This window comes from Bufo gargarizans, chromosome 11 (genome assembly GCF_014858855.1).
Source record: "Bufo gargarizans isolate SCDJY-AF-19 chromosome 11, ASM1485885v1, whole genome shotgun sequence".
Classification (NCBI taxonomy): Eukaryota; Metazoa; Chordata; class Amphibia; order Anura; family Bufonidae; genus Bufo; species Bufo gargarizans.
In genome coordinates this window covers 57,856,490-57,883,061 of record NC_058090.1, presented here as the reverse complement: position 1 = coordinate 57,883,061, position 26,572 = coordinate 57,856,490, and the positions used below count along the sequence as shown (strand labels likewise).

Below are 26,572 nucleotides of genomic sequence, written 5' to 3'. Positions count from 1 at the left end.
ACCACCCTGATATAGTTTACTTTGCCCTTAAGTTTGCCCTCAGTCAAGATGGTGGATTATGTGTTTCCTGGTTGCCATCTCACTTCCTGTTCCTGTTCCTTTTTAAACTGGCCAGACCTTCCTGTCTTTGCTAGAGTATTGTGTTTGGCTTTTAGTCTGCAATCCTCTTGCTGGAACTCACTCCTCCGTGTGTTCTGTGCCCTAGCGGTTCTCCCTGCTACCTCCTGTTGCTGACCCGGACTGTTCTTGGACCTTCGTACCTGCTTGCTGCCTGCCCTGACCTTCTGCTCGTCTACCTTCCTGCCAGCTTGCCGCCTGCCCTGACTTCTGCTATCCTGACCTCGGTTCTCGTCTACAGACTCTGTCTCACCTGTGCGGAGCACAACAACGTGGGTTCTGCTACATCCGTGTTATATATACTCTGCTCCTAAGTCCTGGCCATCGGATTCCAGTTCTGTTGCACCAGTATCGTGACACAGGGGTACCCATTGCTTTCTGCACAATGCCTTCATCCTTGAACTTTTGAGGTTCACCCTTAGTCATAATTTTTTTCTTTTTGACGCACGGTTCTACCACCAGCTCAGGGGAACGGCGATGAGCAGCCCATGTGCCCCGTCTTCTGCCAATCTCTTCCTGGGCTGGTGAGAGGACACTCATGTGTTTCCAGATCACGTCGTCTGGTGGGTGGATAATATCCAATTTTGGACCCGATATTTAGACGATGTGTTTATTGTCTGGAAGGGTGATCCCCCAAGTTTCAAACGGTTTGTGTCGGATATAAACCTGAACCAGGTGGGCCTCAAGTTTACCTTTGAGCTGGACTATGAGTCAATCACCTTCCTCGATGTGAGGGTAACCAAGGTGGAGGACTGTCTATCCACTAACATCTATCGCAAAAGTACTGCTACTAACTCCCTACTTCATTGGAATAGTTATCATCCGGCCCCTCTTAGACGGGGTATACCCAGAGGGCAATACCTCAGGGTTAGGAGAAACTGTTCTAATTATACATCTTTCTTTCATGAGGCCGGGAGGTTACAGGATAGACTTCTGGCAAGAGGGTACCCTAGAGGAGTACTTCGGGAAGCATTTCAAAGCGCAGCAGCAAAACCTCGCACTGAACTCTTGGTCCCGAGAAGTAGAATTGTTGATGGCCCTCAACCGGCACGGATTATCGCGAATTTTGGCACCGCTAACCGTGAAATTAAGGAAGTCCTTAATAAGTATTGGCCCATACTACATATGGACTCTGATCTTTCGGACATCATAAGTAAACACCCCTCGGTCTCTTATAGACGAGGTAGAAGCCTGAAGGACCGCCTTGTCCGCAGCCACTTCTCACCACCCCTGAAGAGTGGTTCCTGGCTGGATCGTAAACCCATGGGGGTCTTCAAATGCGGTCGATGCAAGGCCTGTCAATATGTCTCGACTGCCAAGGCAGTTACCTGCTCGGCCACAGGCCATCTGTATCAGGTCCGGGATTTTATCAATTGTGTTTCTAAGGGGTTGGTGTACTTATGTCAGTGTCCATGTCCCATGGATTACGTGGGAAAGACCATACGGGAGTTCAGGAGAAGAATCCTTGAACATATCAATGATGTCATCAAGAAGGAGCCAACACCTTTGGCTACTCATGTTAATGATTGCCATGGGGGGGATCCTTCTGTTCTCCGGTTCACTGTACTTGAACTCGTGTCCCCCTCCCCAAGAGGTGGCGACCTGGACAGGCGTATTCTACAGAAGGAGAGTGAGTGGATACACAGGTTCCGCTCCCAATCACCTCGTGGACTCAATGAACGCCTTACTTTTTCATGTTTTCTATGAATACGGACCTCCTATTTTTCTACTCTATTTTTCACTGTTTTCAGCGAGGATCCTTCCTGTATTATTGTTGTCCTGGCCTCGTTGTGGGGTTATTTTCCTCCCTGCCCTGGAGCTGTCCCTTTTGCATTTGTGGCCCTCAGTATAAATATTATAGATTCCTTGTTATCTAGCCAGGGTGCGTGAAGGACCCGAAGGTAATATATATATGATGTGGCCCTCCATCTTCGCACATCTTAATATGGGCATCCTTGTTATCATCAAGGGTGGCCTAGTTTTATATCTGAGGATATATATATATATATATATATATATATATTTTCATTACTTTATGTTTATCATCATTTGCACTTTATCTTCCCCCTCCTGATTTACCATAGTCCATCATCATTGCCATGTCCGTTATTTCATATTCTGGCTCAGGTTAGCTCTATCATGAATTAAATATTATAGACCATCTTCTGACTTGTTTAGGGCCATATATGTGGGGTCAATATTATTCTTGCCATAAAAGGGATGTGGCTGAAGCGCCCCATGTACCTGACACCAAGTCCGGTTTCAGCTTAGAGGCGTTCCTTCCGGCGTGCGTTCCACCCTGGAACGCACGCCTTATGCCAGCCACATAGTAACTGGCTGGCGGCGCTTCACATACCGGATATCCGCCCGGCTTCCGGCCTGTGTTATGCATGCTGGCGTGCGTTCCACTGTGGAACGCACACATAACGGCATTTACCTTATAGCCGCTCCCTGGACTATCTTCACTGGTGATTGGTTCCCCCCCTTGTTTGGACTAAGGGCTGTAGGGTATTTATAGGGTGGGGGAATTTATTAGGATTGCCTCAGACCCATTTGTTCACACTGACGGCGGCACTATGTGAGTACCCTTCCTCCTTTCCTTTATAATATATTCTGTTATGGCTCAGTTTAAATCTTAGCCCTGTGTACATTCCAGGCACCATCTGGCAGGTAGCTTTATATCTTAGGAGCTACACGCTACGGTATCGTCCTGTGTTTGGAGTATATGTCAGGTATTTATATTCAATTCCTGCTTTCACTTGTTATGGGTAAGGGGCATGAACATTAGGAGCGATATGTTTACCCTTTGTGTCTTTTACAGTTATATCTATGTAGGCTCGGGGTATTACCCATGATGTCCCCTCATGTGCACTCTCACAGATTTATCTCTTTGTGACTCAGTGCTCCCTTTAATCTCAGGTACTTATTACTCACTCACTTATTTATTTAGCGCCATGTGTGTATTTCTTTTTGGGTATATGTTCTTATCTTTGCCCTTATTCTCTGTAGAAAATTGCAATTTTTGCATCTGTTCGGCTGACTTCATCATCAATTATGCCGCCCAGTGACCCTAGGTACTCTGCTACTAGGCATTGATTTATTAACTTTGGGTCTGTTGACGTTTTATAAAATTCTTAAACGCAATTATTGTCACATCATTTATTGGACAGGGCTTGCTCTATTTATCGTTATGGGCATCCCGTCTATACTATACCTACCCCGTATCACCCCCTGATGATCCCACTGTGTGGGTGAAACGCGTCGGGGTTGTAGGTTATTATCTAATTATTTCTTTTTTGTGTTTATATGTGCGTGTGTCTGTCTGTGTATTTTATCCTCTAGGTGGACCCTGTACCTCCTGGCGAACTGTCACGAGGGATATATACAGTGGACACCTTTAAGTCCTTTTTTGATTTATGTGCTAGTCATCCATTGGGATGCCACTCTGACACTTGCCTCTCTCCACCCGTCACCTCACCAGGGACAGACAGGAGGTTGAGACTAGGAACGAGGACAGGGAGTCCCCACCACCAGGAGACGTCCCTGGGCAGAGGACCAGATCAGGGTAGTAGTGGTAGGGATAAATTTCCCCACCACTTGCCTAGTATATCTGACTGTATCCTGGCCCCTCCCTCTGGATTGACTATGTAGAGTTTTGTTTATGTCTATGTTTCCCATTAAATTTACTTATCTTATAATTTAACAGGGTATTATTGCTGGACTCCTTATTCATGTCAGTGTTACCCAGCGTTTTACCATTTAGTATGTACGGGTGACTTGCATTATTCCTTCCCATGTGCATAACCTTACATTTGTCAGTGTTAAACCTCATCTGCCACTTATCTGCACAAGCCTCCAATCTATCCAGATCCCTCTGTAGCACTATACTCTCCTCTCATAATAATAATAACAATAATCTTTATTTATATAGCGCTAACATATTCCGCAGCGCCTTACAATTCAGGGGTTCATGTACAAACAGTCATAAATAACATAGCAACAGACAAGTCGATTTTTACAACAAGAGGAAGGAGGGCCCTGCTTACAATATCTTACAATCTTAGCCTTCTACAAGATCATTAATAAATATATTGAAGAGAATAGGGCTCAATACGGACCCCTGAGGTACTCCACTAGTGACAGTGACCCAATCTGAGTGTGTACCATTAATAACCACTCTCTGTTTTCTATCACTGAGCCAGTTACTTACCCACACACAGACATTTTCTCCCAGTCCAAGCATTCTCATTTTATATACTAACCTTTTATGTGGTACAGTGTCAAATGCTTTAGCGAAGTCCAGATATACGACATCCATTGATTCGCCGCTGTCAAGTCTAGAACTTACCTCCTCATAGAAACTGATTAAATTAGTTTGACATGACCAATCCGTCAGGAAGCCATGCTAATATGGTGTTATTTGCATATTTGCATTGAGGTACTTCAAGATAGTATTCAAACAGTTTACCCACGACAGATGTTAAACTTACCGGCCTATAGTTTCCAGGCTCTGGTTTTGGACCCTTTTTGAATATTGGCACAACATTTGCTATTCGCCAATCCTGTGGAACACTCCCTGTCAGTATAGAGTCCTTAAGTATCAGAAATAAGGGTCTGGCTATGACATTACTTAATTCTCTTAGGATACGAGGGTGTATGCCATCTGGTCCTGGCGATTTGTTTATTTTAATTTTTTTAAGACACCGCTGTACTTCTTCCTGGATCAGACAGGGCACTTTTAATGGGGAATTTACTTTTACATTCTGTATTACATTTTCCTCAGTGAATACAGTGTAAATTTTTTTTTATAGATTTGCTTTCTCCTCATCGCTCTCTGTAACTCCCCCCTCATTACTCTGTAGAGGGTCGACACCTTAAGAGTTATACTTTTTACCATTTATATACCGTAATTGAAGAACATTTTAGGGTTAGTTTTGCTCTCTTTGGCAATTAATCTCTCAGTCTCTAGTTTGGCTGCTTTTATTTGTTTTTTACATATTACATTTTTTTCCTTATAGTTTTTCAGTGCTTCCTCGCAACCCTCCAGTTTTAGTGATTTAAATGCTTTCTTTTTGTTATGTATTGCTTTCTTTACAGTTCTTCTTATCCACATTGGTTTTTTTCTTGTTCCTTAACTTTTTATTCCCAAAAGGTATGTACCTCTCACAATTAGATTTTAGGATGCTTTTAAAAATATTCAATTTTGTGGCTGTATTTTTATTTTTGAGGACTTTCTCCCATTTAGTTAGGCCTATATTCATTAGTTGGCTAAATTATACTTTTTTGAAGTTTGGTATTTTTGTTCCTCCCTGAAAAACCACTCTATTGAATGACATTTGAAAGGTTATTACTTTATGGTAACTATTTCGCAGGTGTCCCCCGACCTGCACATTTGTTTTTCTGTCAGGTCTATTGGTTAATACTAAGTCCAGTATGTCCGTCCCTCTAGTCAGGTCCTGAACCAGTTGGGAAAGGTAATTGTCTTTGGTTATTGCCAAGAACATTTATGAGATATACAGGTTTCAGTTTCCCAGTCTATATCTGGGTAGTTGAAGTCCCCCATAATAACGAGCTCAATATGATCTGCCGCCTCGTCTCTCTCGTTTAGTAGCAGATTTTCTGTGGACTCTGGTATGTTTGGTTTATAATGAACTCCTATTAGTATTTTATTATTGTTTTTGCCTCCATGTATTTCTAACCACAGTGACCCACATGTTCATGTCCCTCACGTCTATCTTCTCGGACTGTGGGCTTTAGACAGGACTTTACATAAAGGCAGACCCTTCCCCCTCTCCATTTTTTGCGATCCTTTCTAAACAGACTGTAACCCTGTACAATAATCGCCCAGTCATAGCTATTATCCAGCCATGTCTCAGTTATTCCCACTATGTCATAGTCCTCCTCATAACTACTTAGTTTTCCCTTACGGTGTCAGAATGCGGTGTTTTACTCAATAAATCAAACCTACTAATGTCCCATGGACTAAATTACACCTCTTAATCCTGCACCTGTTTATTGATAAAACATTTATTTATTCTATCTAATATATTTCTAAAGAGTGCTTTTAAAATTTGCCAGCTAGTCTCAGCCTGCACTTCTAAATATTGTTTCAGTTCCTGCTCTAATATTCTAGCTAGGACTGTGACATTGTTACCATTGCTGGCTGCGCGCTGCCAGTATAGTTTGTAGGTACAATGTATCTTTTACTAGTTATGGAGTCATCATGCTATTGCTTTGCTTGAGGCTATGCTGAATTAAAACATATGAGCAACGCTGCCCCCCGACATGTTTTGCAGAGTACCTGGCGTCTTCAGGGGTTAGGGCATAGTATGAGCGTGCTCTCTGTTCGGCTCAATTTATCATCTCTATTTGCATATCGTCATTAGAGCGTGTTGTTGTCTTAGCTAATAGCGGTATACTCATCAGTGAACTTTCAATGCAATTGGTAGCGATTACTAGCCTTGCCCTCTGCTGTCATCAGCTGTTCAACCTGACTCTTCTGGTTGGTTCCGATCAATACATGCAATTATTGCCTCTAACCATGGGGGCCGGCAGGTGGACTGACGAAGTGACAGTTGCCACAAACTTACACTACGAACTTATAATAAGGAGAGACTTACCGGCACTGTGGCCTGGTATGAAAGTGACTGATACCCATGAGACAGGGGTAATCCCAGCAGAGTGGCCTTGCTCAGGGGGGAGGCCAGAACCCTGGGAACCCGAGGTCGAGCGGCCAGCGGTAGTAGTGACCGTCACTTCAGTGGAAGAGGGGGAGACAACCCCACTGAGTGTAATGGTGGGATAAGTGGAGGACTTGCCGCCGTGGCCTCAATGTCTCTGGGGATAATTTTGGTACTGCACAACACCGGGACCCCATACTATCCCAAGCCTGGGAAAATGTATTTATAGTAGATGGTGAACCACAACAAGCTGGGGCAGAGTTGGTGTTCCCTCGTTTTGTGGTTCAGCAGGATAGGTTGTATAGAGTAAACCAGCTGCGGGGTGAACCCATTGAACAGTTGGTGGTGCTCCAGGCTTATCGCAAAATCGTGTTGGAGTTAGCCCACCAACATGTTCTTGGGAATGCAGAAAACACAGGACCGGATTCTACAATGGTTTTACTGGCCCAGTGTGTTTAGGGAGTTGGACGAATTCTGAAAGTCTTGCCCGACCTGCCAGGCAACTAGCTCTCAGCACCTTTTCAGCAGTCCCTTGGTACATCTCCCGATCATCGAGGTACTGTTTGAGCATATCGCTATGGACCTCATAGGCCCAGTACCGAAGTCCTCTAGAGGACATCAGCACATCTTGTTCGTCCTAGACTACGCCACTCGGTACCCGGAGTCGGTGCCACCGTGACATACATAGGCTAAACTAATTGCTAAGCAGCTAATGGAAATGTTCTCCCGAGTGGGACTACCTAAAGAGTTTCTGACTGATCAGGGGACCACTTTTATGTCCAAGGTGATAAGGGAACTCTGTAAGTTTCTGCACATAAAGCAGCTACAGACGTCCGTTTACCATCCGCAAGCAGACGGTCTGGTAGAAAGGTTTAACCAAATATAAAAAAAATATGTTGAAAAGGGTGGTGGCTAAAGATGGGAAGGACTGCCCTATCTCATGTTCGCAGTGCGAGAGGTACCCCAGGCCTATACTGGGTTCTCGCCCTTCGAACTGCTATATGGCAGACACCTTCGCTGTCTCTTGGATGTAGCCAAAGAGGCATGGGAACAACAACTCACTCCGTATAAAAGTGTTTTTGAGTACGTTAACCAGATGCAAGAACGGATAGAGACAATGTTGCCTCTTGTTAGGGAACATATGGAGTCAGCTCAGTGAGCCCAGAGTCGGGTCTATAATCGGCAGGCTCGGGTCCAGATCTTTAATCCAGGTGATCGGGTTTTGGTTCTGGTAATGACCGTGGACAGTAAGTTCCTGGCTAGGTGGCAGGAGCCCTACGAGGTACTCGAGAAAGTTGGAGATGTGAACTACAAGGTACACCAGCTATAGTGGCGAAAGCAGGAACAGATCTACCATGTTAATTTACAGCCATGGAAGGATAGAGAGACCTCTACGGAAGACAGCCAGAGTCCGGGTTTTCTAGGGGAAGAGGTTCTGGCCCTGTCTGATGCAAGGGAAGCGGTTGCTGCTGTAAAAGTTGCTGACAACCTCTCTTCTAAACAGGCTAAGGAGGCCAGGGAGTTCGTTAGTTGGAAAATAAATGTGTTCTCGGACCTCCCTGGACGCACTTCCATAATCCAGCATGACATTGTCATGGAACCTCAGGCCAAAGTCCCGTTAAAACCATACTGGGTACCCAAGGCTCGGTGACAAGCCATCTAAGAGGAAGTGCAGTTAATGCTGCAACTAGATGTCATTGAGGAGTGTAAAAATGAGTGGGCCAGTCCTATAGTCTTAATACCTAAGCCAGATGGGACTTTACGGTTCTGTAAATTTTTTCGTAAACTGAATGAGATTTTTAAATTCGATGCGTATACCATGCCCCGGGTGGATGAGCTTATCGAGAGATTAGGATAAGCCTGGTATTTTTCTGTTTTGGACTTCACGAAAGGGTACTGGCAGTTGCCCTTAATGGAGGCGGCCAAAGAGAAAACTGCCTTCATCACACCTGAAGGGCTGTATCAGTACAAGGTGCTACTCTTTGGTCTGCATGGTGCCCCCACAACTTTTCAAAGGCTTATGGACATTGTGCTTCGTCCACATCGTCGGTATGCTTCAGATTACCTGGACGATATTGTCATCCACAGTACCAACTAGGAAAATCACGTAACCAAAGTGCAGGCTGTAGTGGACTCCCTTCGGAAGGCGCGACTAACCGCTAACCCAAAAAGACTAAGTACCTGGGGTATATCATTGGGTGCGGAGTCATCAAACCCCAAGTGAACAAAATAGAGACAATACGAAATTGGTCCCAACCTGTCACTACTAGGCAAGTAAAGTCATTTCTGGAAATAGTGGGCTATTACATGAGATTTGTGCCCTACTTTGCTACGTGGCCGTGCCATTCACAGGGATCTTGAAGGGACACAAGTCAGTAATGGTTTGCTGGGATGATCGGGCGGAAGAGGCTGTCTCCACTTTGAAGTCGGCCCTGTGCGGGTCCCTGGTTTTGGTGATGCCCGATTTCAAAAGGGAGTTTATAGTACAGACCGATGCCTCCGAAGTAGGTCTCTGTGGAGTACTGTGTCAGGAAGTCAATAGGGAGGAGCATCCCATTGTCTTCCTCAGCCATAAGCTCACCCCAGAGTAGTGATAGACGAACAACGGCCAGGAAGGTTTGCAAACGAGATTGTGCGAACGCGATCAAATGTTCGTGATTCGCAAGTTTGCGGCGAGCCCCATTAACTTTAATGGCAGGCGAACTTGAAAAGAAAAACCTTCAGCTCATATTTGCAGCCACCAAATACTAATTTGAAGTGTACAAATAGTCCCACAACATGGACAGTGACATACTAGAGGGGGATCAATGATAAAAATTCCAACAAAAAATGTGTATCTTAATCAGGGGACATTTTTATGCGTCTTACAGGGAAATTCTCTGAAATGTGCCCTGTTGGAGCCTAGAAAAATGTTATATTATGCCACGGGAGTACGGGCCTTAAAAATTAGGCATTTACTTGACATAAAAGAAATTCTGATTATGTGGCTCGATGTACATTATGCGGTCAATGGATAGAAATTGTACTGTAGGCTACTGGACTACAGGCCCCAAACATTAGGCATTCTCAGGACAGAAAAGATCAAGTGATTATGTGGCCGGAGTTATATTACACGGCCAATGGATATCAATTTTACTGCAGGCCAGTACAAATACAGGTCAAATACATATGTTAAAAATAACTAAAAATATTAAATTGGATTAAAAACATGGTGAAATCGCCCCTCTTGAAAAAAACTAATGATAATAGTTGAAATTCAATAACACAAATGCTGCACTACCCAAATGCACTATATAGAAAGTATATTATTGCTATATCACACCCCTACCGCAATCAGTTTTTTTGGGGGGCAACTGGTATATGGCTCCAACCCTGGACACATTTAAATCAAAACTGAAAAGCCACCTGTTTAGTCTGGCAGTTACGATCGCATAACTTTTTCCCCCTGTACATATCACTATGTACCGATCTGAGACAAGCTTATGCGCTTTGAGTCCTACAGGAGAAAAGCGCTTTACAAATGTTTAGTTGTTGTTGTTGTTGTATATCACACCAGTTGAAATTATTTGTTCCAATAGCGTTTGTCCCTCTGTGTAGCTGCGGTAACGCAGCAGAAGCATACACAAATGCTGCACTACCCAAATGTACTATATAGAAAGTATATAATTGGTATATAACACCGCTGCTTCAATCAGTTTTTTGGGGGGGCAACTGGTATATCACACCAGTAGAAAGTATTTGTTCCAATGTTGTTTGTCACTATCTGTAGCTGAGGTAACGCAGCAAAACAGCAAACAAATGTTGCACTACCTGCACTACCTGAATGCACTATATAGAAACTATATAATTGGTATATAACACTTCTGCTTCAATCAGTTTTTTCGGGGGGCAACTGGTATATCACACCAGAAAAAATTATTTGTTCCAATATCGTTTGTCACTATCTGTAGCTGAGGTAACGCAGAAAAACTGCAAACAAATGCTGCACTACCTGAATGCACTATGTAGAAAGTATATAATTGGTACATCACACCCCTGCCTCAATCATTTTTTTGGGGGGCGACTGGTATATCACACCAGTAGAAATTATTTGTTCCAATAGCGTTTGTCACTATCTGTAGCTGAGGTAAAGCAGCTAAACCGCAAACAAATGCTGCACCACCTGAATGCACTATGTAGAAAGTATATTATTGGTACATCACACCCCTGCCTCAATCATTTTTTTGGGGGGCGACTGGTATATCACACCAGTAGAAATTATTTGTTCCAATAGCGTTTGTCATCTGTGTAGCTGAGGTAACGCAGCAAAACCGCAAACAAATGCTGCACTACCTTAATGCTCTATATAGAAAGTATATAATTGGTATATAGCACCCCTGCTTCAATCAGTTTTTTTTTTGGGGGGGGGGGGCAACTGTATATCACACCAGTAGAAATGATTTGTTCCAATAGCATTTGTCCCTCTGTATACCTGCAGTATCGCAGCAGAACCGCACACAACTGCTGCACAATACAAATGCACTATAATATACTTTCTATGTTAGAAAGTATATTATAGGTATATTATTCCCCTCAGTAAGTCACACCTATCGATAGAACACCTATCCCAGTCCTTAAAAGGACTTTTGTGGCCCTATTAGCTAGCGTTTGGTGTCTCTAACAGTCTGTCCCTGCTCCACACAGCAACCTCTCCCTACACTGGTAAAACACTAAATGTAAAATGGCGGCAGGATCAGGTTTATTTATAAGGTAGGGGGTATGTTCATGTGCTCAAACGTTTCAATTGGCTGTCCTGTACCACCTGATGGATGTGTCATGGGTCAAAGTTCTTCACAATGTAAAAGAATATGGTGCCGGCGGACATTGCAAAGTTCGCAGCGAAACGACCGCCGGGCGAACCACAAGGCCATCTCTATTCGGGAGAACATTCCGCCTAGTGACTGACCACTCCTCTCTCAAGTGGAGGAGCCAGGCCAAAGAGAGAAATGCCCGAGTCACCAGGTGGTTACTGTCCTTACAGAACTTTAAAGGGAATCTTTTACCTAAAATCACCATTATAGAACACTAACATCAGGATCTCCATTACATTCCCCATATTAGAATACTACTTTCCATATTGCTGTCCATTGCCGATTTTCTCAGAAAAACACTTGCGCATGTGCCGGCCTGTACATCCCGATCTAGCCAGGCTTGTGCATCTGTCCAAAATGGGGAATAAAGTGCGCAGGCTCTGCGAATCTGTTGAACGGCACTGGCGCTGGATTTTTCACTAAGAGGAGGACGTAATCAGAAGAACCTAGGGCGGGTCAGAGGGGTGAATTTGGAGGCATTTTGTATGAAAAGCGACGAAGTTCCTGGACAGCTGCTGCATGAACACTGCCCCTGGGCACCTTCAGAAGCTAATTAACATATTGAATAAAAGTGTTTTTCTGAGAAAATCAGCGATGGACAGCAATATGGAAGGTAGCCTTCTAATATGGGGAATGTAATGGAGATCCTGATGTTAGTGTTCTATAATGGTGATTTTAGGTGAAAGACTCCCTTTAAAGAGATTCTGTCACCAAGTTTTAGGTTATAGAGCTGCGGACATTCACGGCTAGATCGCCGCTAGCATGTCCACAATATACCTGTCCTATAGGGCTGTGTGCTTTTATTTTCTTTAAAAAAGGATTTTAGAGATATGTAAATTAGTTTTGTAAGGTGACCAAGGGGCTGTACGAACCTTCCTGGTGCCCAGCCACGCCCACCTGTGAAGGAGCCCAGCACCGCCTATGTTCTCTGAATCTCCTCCTTTCGTCATCGATAGATAGCCGTAATCTCGCGATGCGCGAGGTCGCGCATGCCCAGTTCCTTCCCTGAGGCTGATGCCAGCACAGGGAAGGAACACTATACCGGCACTGCGCATGCGCGAGCTCGCGCATCGCGAGATTACGGCTATCTATTGATGACGAAAGGAGGAGATTCGGAGGACATAGGCGGTGCTGGGCTCCTTCACAGGTGGGCACGGCTGGGCACCAGGAAGGTTCGTACAGCCCCTTGGTCACCTTACAAAACTAATTTACATATCTCTAAAATCCTTTTTTAAAGAAAATAAAAACACAGCCCTATAGGACAGGTATATTGCGGACATGATAGCGGCAATCTAGCCGTGCATGTCCGCAGCTGTATAACCTAAAACTTGGTGACAGAATCCCTTTAAGCTTTCCATAGAACACAGGGCAGGCCGGTCGCAGGGAAACGCGGATGCCCTATCCCGAGTATACTGTATGGCATGTGTTCACCCCCTCAGAGTTTAACAAAGGGGGTATGTAAGAAAGTACAAGGAATCATCATGGATGATAGGTACATGTCTCCGAGGTTCCTGGCCTTGGTGGAGTAAGAGCCGTTTTTTTTATGTGTCAGCAGCAGTTGCTGTTTGACACCTTGGTACTTAGCATGGCTGTAATAGCTGATCCGGGACGGCTCTTACTGGGAGTAGTCAAAGTGCTGGGTGGGTGACTACTCCCCACGTTCCAGGCCGGGTTTTGCCACTATTCTAGACCCTCTTTCCATTCCTCCCCTAGTCCCATTACCTTGCCCAGGAAACAGACAGAGGACAGGGAAGGCTGAGTTTGTGCATATCCTTAAAACAAATTAAAGGTCAGAGTAGGTAGAGTTCGAGTGAATACATAAAACAAGTCCAATATCAAAACGGGCAGCAGGGGATCATAGGATCATAGTTGGTAAACAGGCAGAGTTAATACATAGGCAGACAGACAGAAAAAGCACACCTTTACTAGGACTAATAAACACTAGAATACCTAAAGCTCAGGCAATGGGATGGAACAAAAAAACAAGAATAAATAGGTGGGTCGACCAGCACCTTAGCAGATGAAAAGAAAGCAAGATGGAAGGCTAACCTTTGTAGCACTACAGAGAAGTCTTACTGAATACTAACCCCAATACACATGGGTTGTGGTGGACATAAGTCACCAGCATAACACTTGTTGTGGAACACTGTGGTTTAATTTAATGGGGAATCACTGCGGCCTAGCCAGTACAAAGAGTAGGCATATAAACATGTACATAATTCATATACACAACATTTTTCATATGTCATGTTCACTAAATTTCTATTTTTTGCTCAAATCTTGGCAGAGGACGGTAACAATAAGTTTCCTTTTTTGTAGGAATTTTCCTTTCTTTCCCTAAAGTGTAATTCAAGCCCTTTTTGGCAAAATATACAGTGGTATCATGACTTCCAAGTTCATCTGTGCAAATGCGCCCTGTTTTATGTGCATATCCAATCCTGATGTAATATGCATCCTTGAGATATAGTCAACAGAAGCATTTCAGGTCCTCATAAGGAGACAGGCTGACACTCATGTTTTTTTACCTTCTACTCTATTTTTATCTCCTCCAGATGACCACCCTTGTGACTTCTTGCTTCCCTCATCCTATAGAATTTTTTTCCCAAAGCCATTGGACGCTTTCTACTCTTCAAAAAAAAATATGTCCCCCTCAGAAAAGCTTTATATACAGTCCTAATCAAAAGTTTAAGACCACTTGAAAAATGGCAAAAAATCATATTTTACATTGTTGGATCTTAACAAGGTTCCAAGTAGAGCTTCAACATGCAACAAGAAGAAATTAGAGTGAGACAAAACATTTTGTTGAGCATTCAATTAATTGAATTAATAGCAATTAAACTGAAACAGGCTGTTTTTCAGCTGATCTAAATTTTAGGACCACATGCCTTTAAAAGGCCAAATCTGTGCAAAGATGTGGATTCATTGTCATTTTCTGTCAGGTAGTCACACGTTGTGATGGCAAAGGCAAAAAAACTCTCCCTTTTTTTAACGTGGTCGGGTTGTTGAACTGCATAAGCAGGGTCTCTCACAGCGCGCCATCGCTGCTGAGGTGGGACGCAGTAAGACAGTCATTTGGAATTTCTTAAATGATCCGGAGGGTTATGTAACAAAAAAGTCAAGTGGAAGACCCCAAAAAATGTCATCAGCACTGAGCCAGAAGATCCAATTGGCTGTCCGTCAAGACACTGGACAATCCTCGACCCAAATTAATGCCCTTACTGGTGCTGACTGCAGCCCCATAACCATCAGACGGCATCTGAGACTGAAGGACTTCAAAAACAAAAAACGTCTTCAAAGACCTCGTCTCCTTGAACGCCACAGAACTGCTCGTTTGGACTTTGCAAGAGAGCACCAAACATGGGACATTCAAAGGTGGAAGAAAGTTTTATTCTCTGATGAGAAAAAATTTAACCTTGATGGTCCTGATGGTTTCCAACGTTACTGGCATGACAAGCAGATCCCACCTGAGATGTTTTCTATGCGCCACAATGGATGGGGCGCCATAATGGTCTGGGGTGCTTTTTCCTTCAGTGGAACAATGGAGCTTCAGAAAGTGCAGGGGCTTCAAACGGCCGCTGGCTTTGTCCAGATGTTGCAGAGAGCATTCCTCATGACTGAGGGCCCTCGTCTGTGTGGTAACGACTGGGTTTTTCAACAGGACAGCGCTACAGTACACAATGCCCACAGGACAAGGGACTTCTTCCAGGAGAATAACATCACTCTTTTGGCCCATCCTGCGTGTTCCCCTGATCTAAATACAATTGAGAACCTTTGGGGATGGATGGCAAAGGAAGTTTACAAAAATAGACAACAGTTCCAGACAGTAGATGGCCTTCGTGCGGCCGTCTTCACCACTTGGAGAAATGTTCCCACTCACCTCATGGAAACGCTTGCATCAAGCATGCCGAAACGAATTTTTGAAGTGATAAACAATAACGGCGAAGCTACACATTACTGAGTTCATGTTTGGAAGTTGGATTTCTGTTTTGGACATAGCGAATTACGTAGCGAATTGACCCTTTTACGTAGCCAATTGACAGGCAATTATTGGGAACAATGATAAATGCATATCATTGAGCTCAGAGGAGAGATGAATTTACATGCAGCAATCATCCCCTCAGTATGGGAATGAGCAATCACAACTTTGTGTTTACTCAAGATGATCTCCTACTAGCAAACCATTATTTTATGTGCCACATTAAAATATATCCTGAAGAAAAAATGTTTACTTGATCACCTGGTGATCAGCAGCACCTTTACATGGAGCAATTATCGGGAATAATCATTCATACAAATGCTAATTGCTTGATCTTCATGCCATGTAAAAGGTTCACTATGTCTACTGATTGTTTGCTGTGGCAATTGTATTGATGATGTGTAACAAGATATCTATACATTTAGAAAAACACTTCCACAGATAGTAAATTAATATTTTGCACACTATTAGTACAACCTCAATTCCAAAAAAAGTTGGGAAGCCCTGTAAAATGTAAATAAAAACGATTTGTAAATTTCTTAGACCCATATTTTATTCACAATAGAACGTAGTATACATATCAGATGTTGAAAGTGAGACACATACCATTTCATGAAAAAAATGTAACTCATTTAGAACTTGATGGCAGCAACATATTTCAAAAAGGTTGGGACAGGCAGCAAAAGGCTGGAAAAGTAAGCAGTGCTAATAAAAAACAGCTGGAGGAGCAATTTGCTACTAATACATGACTGGATATAAAAAGAGAAGTTAGAAAGGCAGAGTCACTCAGACGCAATGATGGGCAGAGGTTCACCAATCTGCAAAACACTGCATCTAATAATTGTGTAACAATTTCAGAAAAATGTTCCTCAATGTAAAATTGTGAGAACTTTAAATATCCCACCATCTACAGTACATAATATCATCAAATGATTCAGAGAATCTGGAGAACTCCATGTGTACAAGGGACAAGGCTGACAGTCAATATTAGATGCTTGTGATCTATGGGCCCCAAGGTGGCACTACATTAAAAACAGGCATGATTCTGTACTGGAAATCACTGCATAGGCTCAGGATAAAAAAAACAGATGATACAGACAATGCCTGTGGAACCACTGTGCCAAGTAACCAGTTTGATATTGGGCCAAACCCTAAGGGAGTTATTCTGACGCCTCCCTGGTATTCACCCGTTAATTCCTCTACAGTTATGTGGACTTTGTTGCAAGTTAGCGACCAGACTGCTACCTTCTGGGATGGTCTCCTGGTGACCAACTTGGATCAGGAACACTAGTTCAAAGTACCAAAGACACAGGCATGGCAAGATTAAGAACCAGAAAGAGCACAGGCAAATCTGAGACAAACACATAATACAGGAATGAGACAAAAACAGAGCACTCGTAGATGGGCAGACTTCAGGAATCAAGACAAACGAACTTTATTCACTTAGACACATGGACTTCAGGAATGGGACTACAGGAAATTTGCCACAGTTCAGACATAGCACATACATGAGCAAAACGTAGCAAGGTAGAACAGGCACAGAACCCTAAAACACAGTTAAGACACAGCGGCACAGGAATACGGACAAAAGCCACCATACTGATTTATCAAAGAGATACATACATAGGAAGGAATGATTAACCCTCAAAATACAGACCTTGAGGTGGAATATAATCACATTAGCACAATTTGAACCACAAGTAACAAATGCCAGGATACATGGAGCAGTGGCAACATGAACCATGAACATGGTGCTCACAATACAGGGGCAGAAGTAAAAATACCATGTTGACACACAGTTTATTGTGCAATCCATAAATGCAAGTTTAAGCTATGCATAGAACACGTCAACATGATCCAGAAATGCTGCCATCTTCTCAGGGCCAAAGCTCATTTAAAATTGACTGAAGCAAAATGAAAAACTGTTCTGTAGTCAGATAAACCAAAATTTGAAATTCTCTTTGGAAAGCACGAATGACATGTTCTGCAGACTGAAGAGGAGAGGGACCATCCAGCTTGTTATCAGCGCACAGTTCAATATCCTGCAATGCCTCTCTGATGGTATGTGGTTACATTAGTGCCTATGGCAGGGGTAACCAACCAACGGCTCTCCAGCTGCTGTAAAACTACAACTCCCACCAGGCCCTGCTGTAGGCTGATAGGTGTAAGCAGTCTGGGCATGCTGGGAGTTGTAGTTTTGCAACATCTGGAGAGCCGCAGGTTGGCCATCCCTGGCTTATGGCATGGGCAGCTTACACATCAGGAAAGACCCTTAATGCTGCACAGTATATAGAGGTTTTAGAACAACATGTGCTCCCATCAAGACAATGTCTCTTTCAGGGAAGGCCTTGCATATATCAGTAAAACATTGCTAAACCCTATACTACATCCATCACAACAGCATGGCTTCAGAGAAGAAGAGTCCGGGTGCTGGACCGGCCTGCCTGGAGTCCAGACCTTTCACTAATAGAAAACATTTTCGCATCATGAAACAACAAATCTGGCAAAGAAGACCTAGGGCTGTTGGATCCTGCATCAGACAAGAATGGGACTTCATTCCTCTCCTAAAACTCCAACAATTGGTCTCCTCACTTTGCAGATGTTTACAGACTTGTTAAAAGAGGGCATGCTATGGTATGGTAGACACTTCCTTGTGCCAACTTTTTTGAGATGCTGTCATCAAGTTCTAAATCATTTTTTTTTCTTTTCATGAAATGGTAAAACTTTCAACATTTGATATGTGTTCTATAATCTATTGGGAAATTTATAAGAATTGCATTATATTCTGTTCTTATTTGCATTTATTTACATCTTACACAGCGTCCCAACTTTTATTTGGAATTGGGGTTGTAGTTTAGTAAGTATTTTTCAGTTTATGTGCTACTTGTCACATACAAACACTTGCATTTATATCTGTTGGCATGTAATCACGGCATGTAAAGTGCTTACAGTAACATTAAATCTGTACTTTTCTTAGTATTACTTCCAGGGAATATAAGACCTATTGTGCAAAGATTCTGATCACATCCATGATGGAGTGCACGGCTATATATATTATTATACAGTATTGTTGAGTGGGGGGAAGCTAATGGGGGTGCAGGGGCAGGGTGCCAGCCCTGCTGTGGTGTAGAGTTACTTGTGAAATGATTTGTAATTCTGAGTAATCACTTAGGACAAGCCATCTTCATTTCATCTATACATGACTGCAGGCCAAAGTCAATACTCGTAGTAGAGTAATGAGATGAGGCTAACGGAGGGCTTTTATTAATGCTCAGAGGAGCACATCGGATGCTGCGTGCCCCTCCCGTTGGGGGGATAGTCTTCTTCCAAAGCTGGACCGACAGGTCACAGAGGGGGGTGCCAGTAGCATATTAGGTACCAAAAAAAAAAATACAGTGTTATGTTTTTCTCAAAAGAATGCTATATTTATCGGAGATCATTAACTGAAATCTCCTTCCCAATTCATTCTTCCCTTGATAAGCAAGAAAGAGAAAAGACAGAGGCAGTAACAATAACACATAAACACAGACTGAGACATTTCATATTAATCTCTATACACAACAGCTAAAAAAAGAATGTAAAACAAAAGAATTTTTTTTTTATATAACAAACCTATATACCAGTCTATCTTAACATGAGGCCATGTTTAGGTATTTTTATTTTCCAAGGGAACTTTAAGTTACCAATCTGCCTATCCATCTATCTATCTATCATAATGATTTATGCATGTATCTAAATATCATATGTTTCAATATTTCACTTGAATGTCTCATTTGACATGACAGAATCATCTGGATATTACTTCATGCAGTAGCAGATACAGTTTTTTGAAATTGCATATAGCAGTTCACTAATTTCTAAGATACTATAGTCTTAGGCAAGGGCGTACATAGAAATCATTGGGCTCGATAGCAAGAATCTGGAATTGGGACCCCATTCCCCATTCCTAAACACTCCCACTACCCGTCCTTGTTCTCTTCAACTGTCCCATGAACTGTGCCTACTGCTGCATATTATATAGTCTGCCATAACCCTTCTGAACTGTGCATAATATATGGTGGGCCTTACCGCCCCATGAACTGTGCCTGCTGCATATAATATATAATGTGCCATACTCTCCCATGAACTGTACCTGGCTGCCTGCTGCTTACTATATAATGTGCCATATCCTACCCCCCATAAACTGTGCCTGTTGCTGCATATAATTTATAGTGTGCCATGCCCCCCATGAACTGTGCTTGCTGTTGCATATTATATAGTGTGCCAAACCTTCCCATGAACTATGCCTGTTGCTGCATATAATATATAGTGTGCTATACCTCCCCATGAACTATGCCTGTTGCTGTGTATAATATATAGTGTGCCATACCTCCCCATGAACTGTGCCTGTTGCTGCATATAATACATAATGTGCCATACCTCCCCATGAACTATGCCTGTTTCTGCATATATTATATTGTGTGCCACACTCCCCATGAACTGTGCCTGCTGCAGATTACTATGAAGTTTGCCCTAACCCTCCTATAAATTGTGCGTATAATTTATAGTATGCCATACCCCCATGAACTGTGCCTGCTGTTGCATACTGTATATCAACCTCCAGTCTTCTTGGGTTTGCATACCTCGATTTGAGAATTCTTCTTTGCAGATACTCTCAAACTCTCTCAGGTTGGATAGGGACCATCAGTGGACAGCCATTTTTAGGTCTCTCCAGAGATATTCAGTTGGATTCAAGTCAGGGCTCTGGCTGGGCAACTCCAGGACATTCAAAGAGGTGTCCCTAGGCCACTTCTGTTTTGTCTTAGCTTTGGGCTTAGGGTCATTGTCTAGTTGGAAGGTGAACCCTCAGCCCAGTCTGCTCCATTCAGCTTTCCGTCAACTCGGACAAGTTTCCCTGTCCAAGCTGCTGAAAAACACCTCCACAGCATGATGCTGCCACCATCATGCTTCATTGTAGGGATAGTTTTGAGCAGGTGATGAGCAGTGACTAGTTTCCTCCAGACATGGAGGCCACAAAGTGTGTTTCTCACAGTCTGACAGTCCTTTAGGTGCTTTTTTGCAAACTCCATTTTAATTTTACTGAGGAGAGACTTCTTTCTGGTCGCTGCAGTAATAAATAACCTTATGAAAGTTTCTTCCATCTGCACAGCCAGAGTGACCATTGGGTTCTTGTTCAACTCTCTTACCAAGGCATTTTTCCCTCAGTTTCTCCTTTTGGTGTGGGAAGCCTTGTTGTTTCAAACATTTTCTATTTAGGAATTATGGAGGACACTGTGCTCTTGGGAACTTTCAGTGCAGCAGGAATTTTTTGTACCCTTCCATATCTATGCTTCCACGTTCCGCAGTTCTTTCCTCCTCATGCCTTGATTTTTGCTCTGATATGCATTGTCAGCTGTGAGACCTTATATAGACAGGGTGTTTCTTCCCAAATCATGTCCAGTCAACTGAATTTACCACAGTTGTCAAAGCAAAGGGTCTGAATACTTATGTCCATGCAAAAATGTTGTTTTCTCTTTTAATACATTTGCAAACGTTTCTAACATTTTGTTTTGACTTTCTCATTGTGGAGTATTGACTGCAGACTGATGGGGAAAAAACATTATTTTTTATTTTAGCTCAAGGCCAAAATATGAAAAAGTGATTTCCAAAGGCATTGTACCTGATAGTATAATCAATACAAAAAGACAGCTCACTATCCAATATATGGACAAATGACAATAGTAATAATGGTGGATATATACTGTAGAACTCAGTCTAGAGACTGATATATAGATGGGTATGTGATTGATGAACGCACTTACATAGTCCGGTGGTAATAGACTAAAAAATAATGGTTAGGAAGGGAATAGAGTCAAATATTCCCCACGATAATGAGAAATGTTTTGCAAATAATCACAGAAAATAATCAAAACATCAGCTGTGGGCCATGCAGCAACACACTTATTAAAAGTATAAAACAGATCTGTCTATCAAAATACTGTCCGGTCTTTAAAACTCAGTATTTTTTGAGTAGCTGGAGTGGAAAGCTCTCCAATAAGTCTATATATAAATCATAATTGTAATGCCGGCTGAATAGAGTAGATAATGCCAGGCTGTAATGTAAGTCCCACTAGTCAATAGCTCTGAATTTCAGTTTATTTGTCCAAATTGTGGAAATAAGTAGTTAAATGTATAATATCCACTTGAGTGGACTCAGCAGTTTGAGTGGTACATAGCGGGATTCGCCGTGACGCCCGGAGCACTTTCATCAAAACTGAAACCCGGCACATGTGCCATTTGGTTGGAATGGCTGGGTGCGCTCTTTGGTCCCGCCGTGGTTTAGCTGGATAGCGAGCAAGCTTCGGGCTTATCATAAGTAGGCAAAGGAGTTCCAATGCATAAGTGATAGTAATAAAGTATTGTAGTGTGTTGCCAGTTCCAAATTGATCAATGCTCCTGTTATCGATATAATATATAATAATAATAATAGTTTTTCCAATGTAAAGACAAGCACACTATGTGCAAAGGCTTGCTAAGGTTATACGCGTTTCAGGGCTCTAGACCCCCTTCTCAGTAGCCAAAAAGACCTACAAATCTGGACTGGATTGTACAAAGGTATTTTTGTGGTAATCTATATATATATTGTTATAGGTTCAAAATTAGATTTTTATTATATATTAAATATGCAAAACATTTCTCATTATTGTGGATGATTGTTGAAAACCTTACTTTTATTCCTTTCTTAGCTGATAGTATGATGGACATCTCCAGAATCAGCTAGAAAATCCAAGGAATACATGGGCACTGCTGCGACCAAGATCATAAACAACGTCTTCCAGCACTGGACTGATGCTTTCATCAAGTCAACGTTTGAAGACCTCGTGATTTGGAGAAACGCGCTGTCTGTTTTTGTATAAAATTAAGTCCTTGATGAAAACAAAATCCATGTATCTTTTAAAGACACATTCTAGCACATTCTAGTGCAGCATTTGCTGATAATAAAAAATAATATAGAGTTTTGGTGTATTTCTTGCGTATACCTGTTTTAGTTGAGGTGTCATTTATGGGTTGTCTACCATCCTGTTTCCTTCTTTCATACTGATTTGGTTACCCTAATGATGATATTTCCCATCATTCCCCTGGCTTTGCAGAGACAAAGTGGTGGAGTGGCATTGTAATATGGGCAGAAAGTATAAGATCAGGGACAGAACTGTTCCCTACCTCACCCTCCAGAGTATCGGTGTACCCTCTGTGATGCAGCTTCAGCCTGTGTCCCATGCCTCCTGCTTGTGATGGGGCTCTCTCTATTAGCACTTGCAAGACGGAGGACAGCAAATGTGAAGAAATATCACATACACTGGAAATTCTATTACTTAGATAGTATGAGTCAGGGGAGTTTTATAACTCTGTAGCTAATCATTGTATGGACCCACCTACTGTATCACTGCACACTTGGACCCTTAGATGAAGCAGAAATTATATATAGAGAGAGAAACAAGCACAATGGAAATTGGTGGAGAGATGAGGTATCTGAGAGCTGCCAGGAGGGATTTGATAGGCGGCGATGTAATCCTGTAGTTCACAGAAAGTCTGCCACAGCGATATTGATGACCTATCCTGAGGATAAGTCATCAATATTTAATTCCCAGAAAACCCCTTTAACGTGAGCCTGTCCACCAGGACTGCTGCTGTGGACTCTAGGCCTAACTATTTGAAACAATGGTTTAATAATCTGAACTTATTCAGTCTCCATTCCATACTTTATCACTAGCGACATACAGTTAGGTCCAAATATATTTGGACAGAGACAACATTTTTCACATTTTTGTTCTGTACATTAATACAATGGATTTTGAACAAAACAATTCAGATGCAGTTGATGTTCGGACTTTCAGCTATAATTCAGTGGGTTGAACAAAATGATTGCATAAAAATGTGAGGAACTAAAGCATTTTTAAACTCAATCCCTTCATTTCAGGGGCTCAAAAGTAATTGGACAAATTAAATAATTGTAAATAAAATGATAATTTCTAATACTTGGTTGAAAACCCTTTGTTGGCAATGACTGCCTGAAGTCTTGAACTCATGGACCTCACCAGATGCCGTGTTTCCTCCTTTTTAATGCTCGGCCAGGCCTTTACTGCAGCGGTTTTCAGTTGCTGTTTGTGGCCTTTCTGTCTGAAGTTTAGTCTGTAACAAGTAAAATGCTCTATTGGGTTCAGATCCGGTGACTGACTTGGCCATTCAAGAATATTCCACTTCTTTGCTTTAATAAACTCCTGGGTTGCATTATGAAACGCCGACCAATCAGTTTGACTGGATTTGAGCACACAGTATGTCTCAAAAAAACCCAGAATTCATGTGTCACATCATCAATAAACCCAAGCCATCACACTGCCTCCGCCGTGTTTTACAGATGATGTGGTATGCTTTGGATCATGAGCTGTACCATGCCTTCACCATACTTTTTTCTTTCCATCATTCTGGTAGAGGTTGATTTTGGTTTCCTCTGTCCAAAGAATCTTCTTTCAGAAGTGTGCTGTTTTTTTAAGATGTTTTTTTTTTTTTTTTTGCAAAGTCAAATCTAGCCTTCTTATTCTTGAGGCTGATAAATGGCTTGAACCATGCAGTGAACCCTCTGTATTTACTTTCATGCAGTTTTCTCTTTATGATAGATTTGGATATTGATACGCCTATATCCTGGAGAGTGTTGTTCACTTGGTTGGCTGTTGTGAAGGGGCTTCTCTTCTCCATGGTCATTATTCTGTGATCATCCACCACTGTTGTCTTCCAGGTCTTTTTGCATTGTTGTGGTCACCAGTGCTTTCTTTCTTTCTCAGGATGTACCACACTGTAGATTTTGCCACTCCTAATAGTGTAGCAATTTCTCGTATGTTTTTTCTCTGTTTTTGCAGATGAAGGATGGCTTGTTTCACCTGCATGGAGAGCGCCTTTGACCGCATGTTTACTTCTTAGCAAAATCTTCAAAATGCAAGCACCATACCTCAAATCAACTCCAGGCCTTTTTTGTGCTTAATTGAGAATGAAATAATGAAGGAATTGCCCACACCTGCCCATGAAACAGCCTTTGAGTCAATTGTCCAATTACTTTTGCCCCCTTTAAAAACAAGGTGCCACATGTAAAGCAGCTGAAACTCCTACACCCTTCATCCAATTTTAATGTGGATACCCTCAAATGAAAGCTAAAAGTCTGGACTTTATGTCCATGTCCATTATATAACTATAACTTAAATATGTTTTAGTAAACAGGTAATAAAAACAAAAATTGTGTCAGTGCCCAACTATATATGGAGCTAACTGTATATCCAGTGTTTAATGAGCTATCTTTCTCAAGCCCACAGGTCTCATTTTTTATTTTACTTTGCACGTTTCATTGCCAGGGATCGGTTTCTGATAATTTCTCTCATCTTCCCATTTCTCTGAGATTTTACCAGACACATTTTGTAGACAGATTTTGTAAGCATGGTTTTTGATTTGTGTCTATACATATAAATGGGAAAATTAGTTTTTTCTTCATAGGCTCCCATGTGTCTCGATGGATCTTAACCAAACCTGGTACATATACTCTTCATGATCCAACTTAAAATACTTGGGGGGGGGGGGGGGTTGCTGTCGTCGAGGTTTCTGGAAGGTCCATATAACGTAATGTGTTTTTGATGTAGTGTGCATTAAAATGTATACACCAACTGCTTCTCACTGCCTCTCATCTACACTGAATTTCAGTCTGCCTCTCATCTCCCTGCACAAAAAATAGTTTGTTGCTCAAAGCAACTAATCACAGCACAGCTTTAATTTTTTTCATTATAGCGCTTCTCAATCTGCTGCTCCCTGTGTGTTTCAGAAAATAAAGTTCTTCATGATTTAGAGTGATAATCTCTCTACCTGTGCTGTCAAAAAGATAAACAGTTTGTTGCCCATAGCAAATAATGATGCAGCATGCATTTTACACACTAATGTAACTGTAACTACTGAGGCACTGCTTCTCACCCTGCCTCTCATCTCCCCTGGATTTCACATTACCTCTCATCACCCTGCATGTGCTGTCTGAATGACACAGTGTTTGTTACCCATAGCAACCAATCACAGCACAGCTTCTATTTTATTACAGCACTTCTTACAATACTGTATTTATCAACCTGTGCAAAACTACAACTTCCATCATGCCCAGAAGGCTGCCTGTCAAGGCATGGTGGGGTTTTCCATCAGATGGAGAGACACCGGTTGGTAAACATAGGTCTACAGTATTGTAAGGAACACTGTAGGAGAATAAAGGCTGTTCTGTGTTCGATTGCTATAGGTATCAAACAGTGTGTCTTTTAGATAGCACGTGCAGAGATGAGAGGAATAATGAAATGCATGGGAGATGTAAGATCCAATAGGCGCTATGCAAAGGAGCATTCCAAAAACGGGTGCAAAGATGTTTTCTTTGTGAATTGGCACCTGGGCAGTAGTGAGAGGGTGGTCATGCACATTCAATAGCTGTTGGTCAAATGATCAGCTATCTCTCTCCACTTCCTCCCAGCTCTGCCATACACAAGCATATTCAGCTTGGCCGAACGTGTATGTGTATTTTAACGGGAAGAGGAGAAAGCCCCTGTCAGAGACTTCTGGTGGTGGTTTATCTCCCAGGAGAACATTCAGTCAAAACTTTTCATTTTTTCAACCTTGCAAAGAGTGTTTTTATTTGACCTTATGTGTGAATAAACATGGACATTTGAATTACGAACTTGAACTTTGCCTCTGTACTGCACCCCCTACCAGAGCGAATCCCCACAATTGGTAGAGGATGTGGGCATTGCAGTAAGGCTGGCGTGAAGGCCAAAATATTTTTGTTTTTCCGGGCACGGTTGTATTGTCTTACATCAAACCAGCGAGATTACAACCCGTGTCCCTCAACAAAATGAAAGCTGTCATGAAAGCCCTCATGGAAGCTATCCTCCAACAGCGGG

General features: G+C 42.3%; 1 long non-coding RNA gene across 2 annotated transcripts in view; it reads left to right on the top strand.

The window, feature by feature from the left end:
• Nucleotides 1–22,600, top strand: part of LOC122922183 — a 102,399-nt gene extending 79,799 nt beyond the window's left edge. For both annotated transcript variants that reach the window (XR_006387107.1, XR_006387106.1), the window contains exon 4: nucleotides 22,349–22,600. This is a non-coding gene — a long non-coding RNA (uncharacterized LOC122922183). The remainder of the gene's footprint in view (nucleotides 1–22,348) is intronic.
• Nucleotides 22,601–26,572: the final 3,972 nt, after the last annotated feature.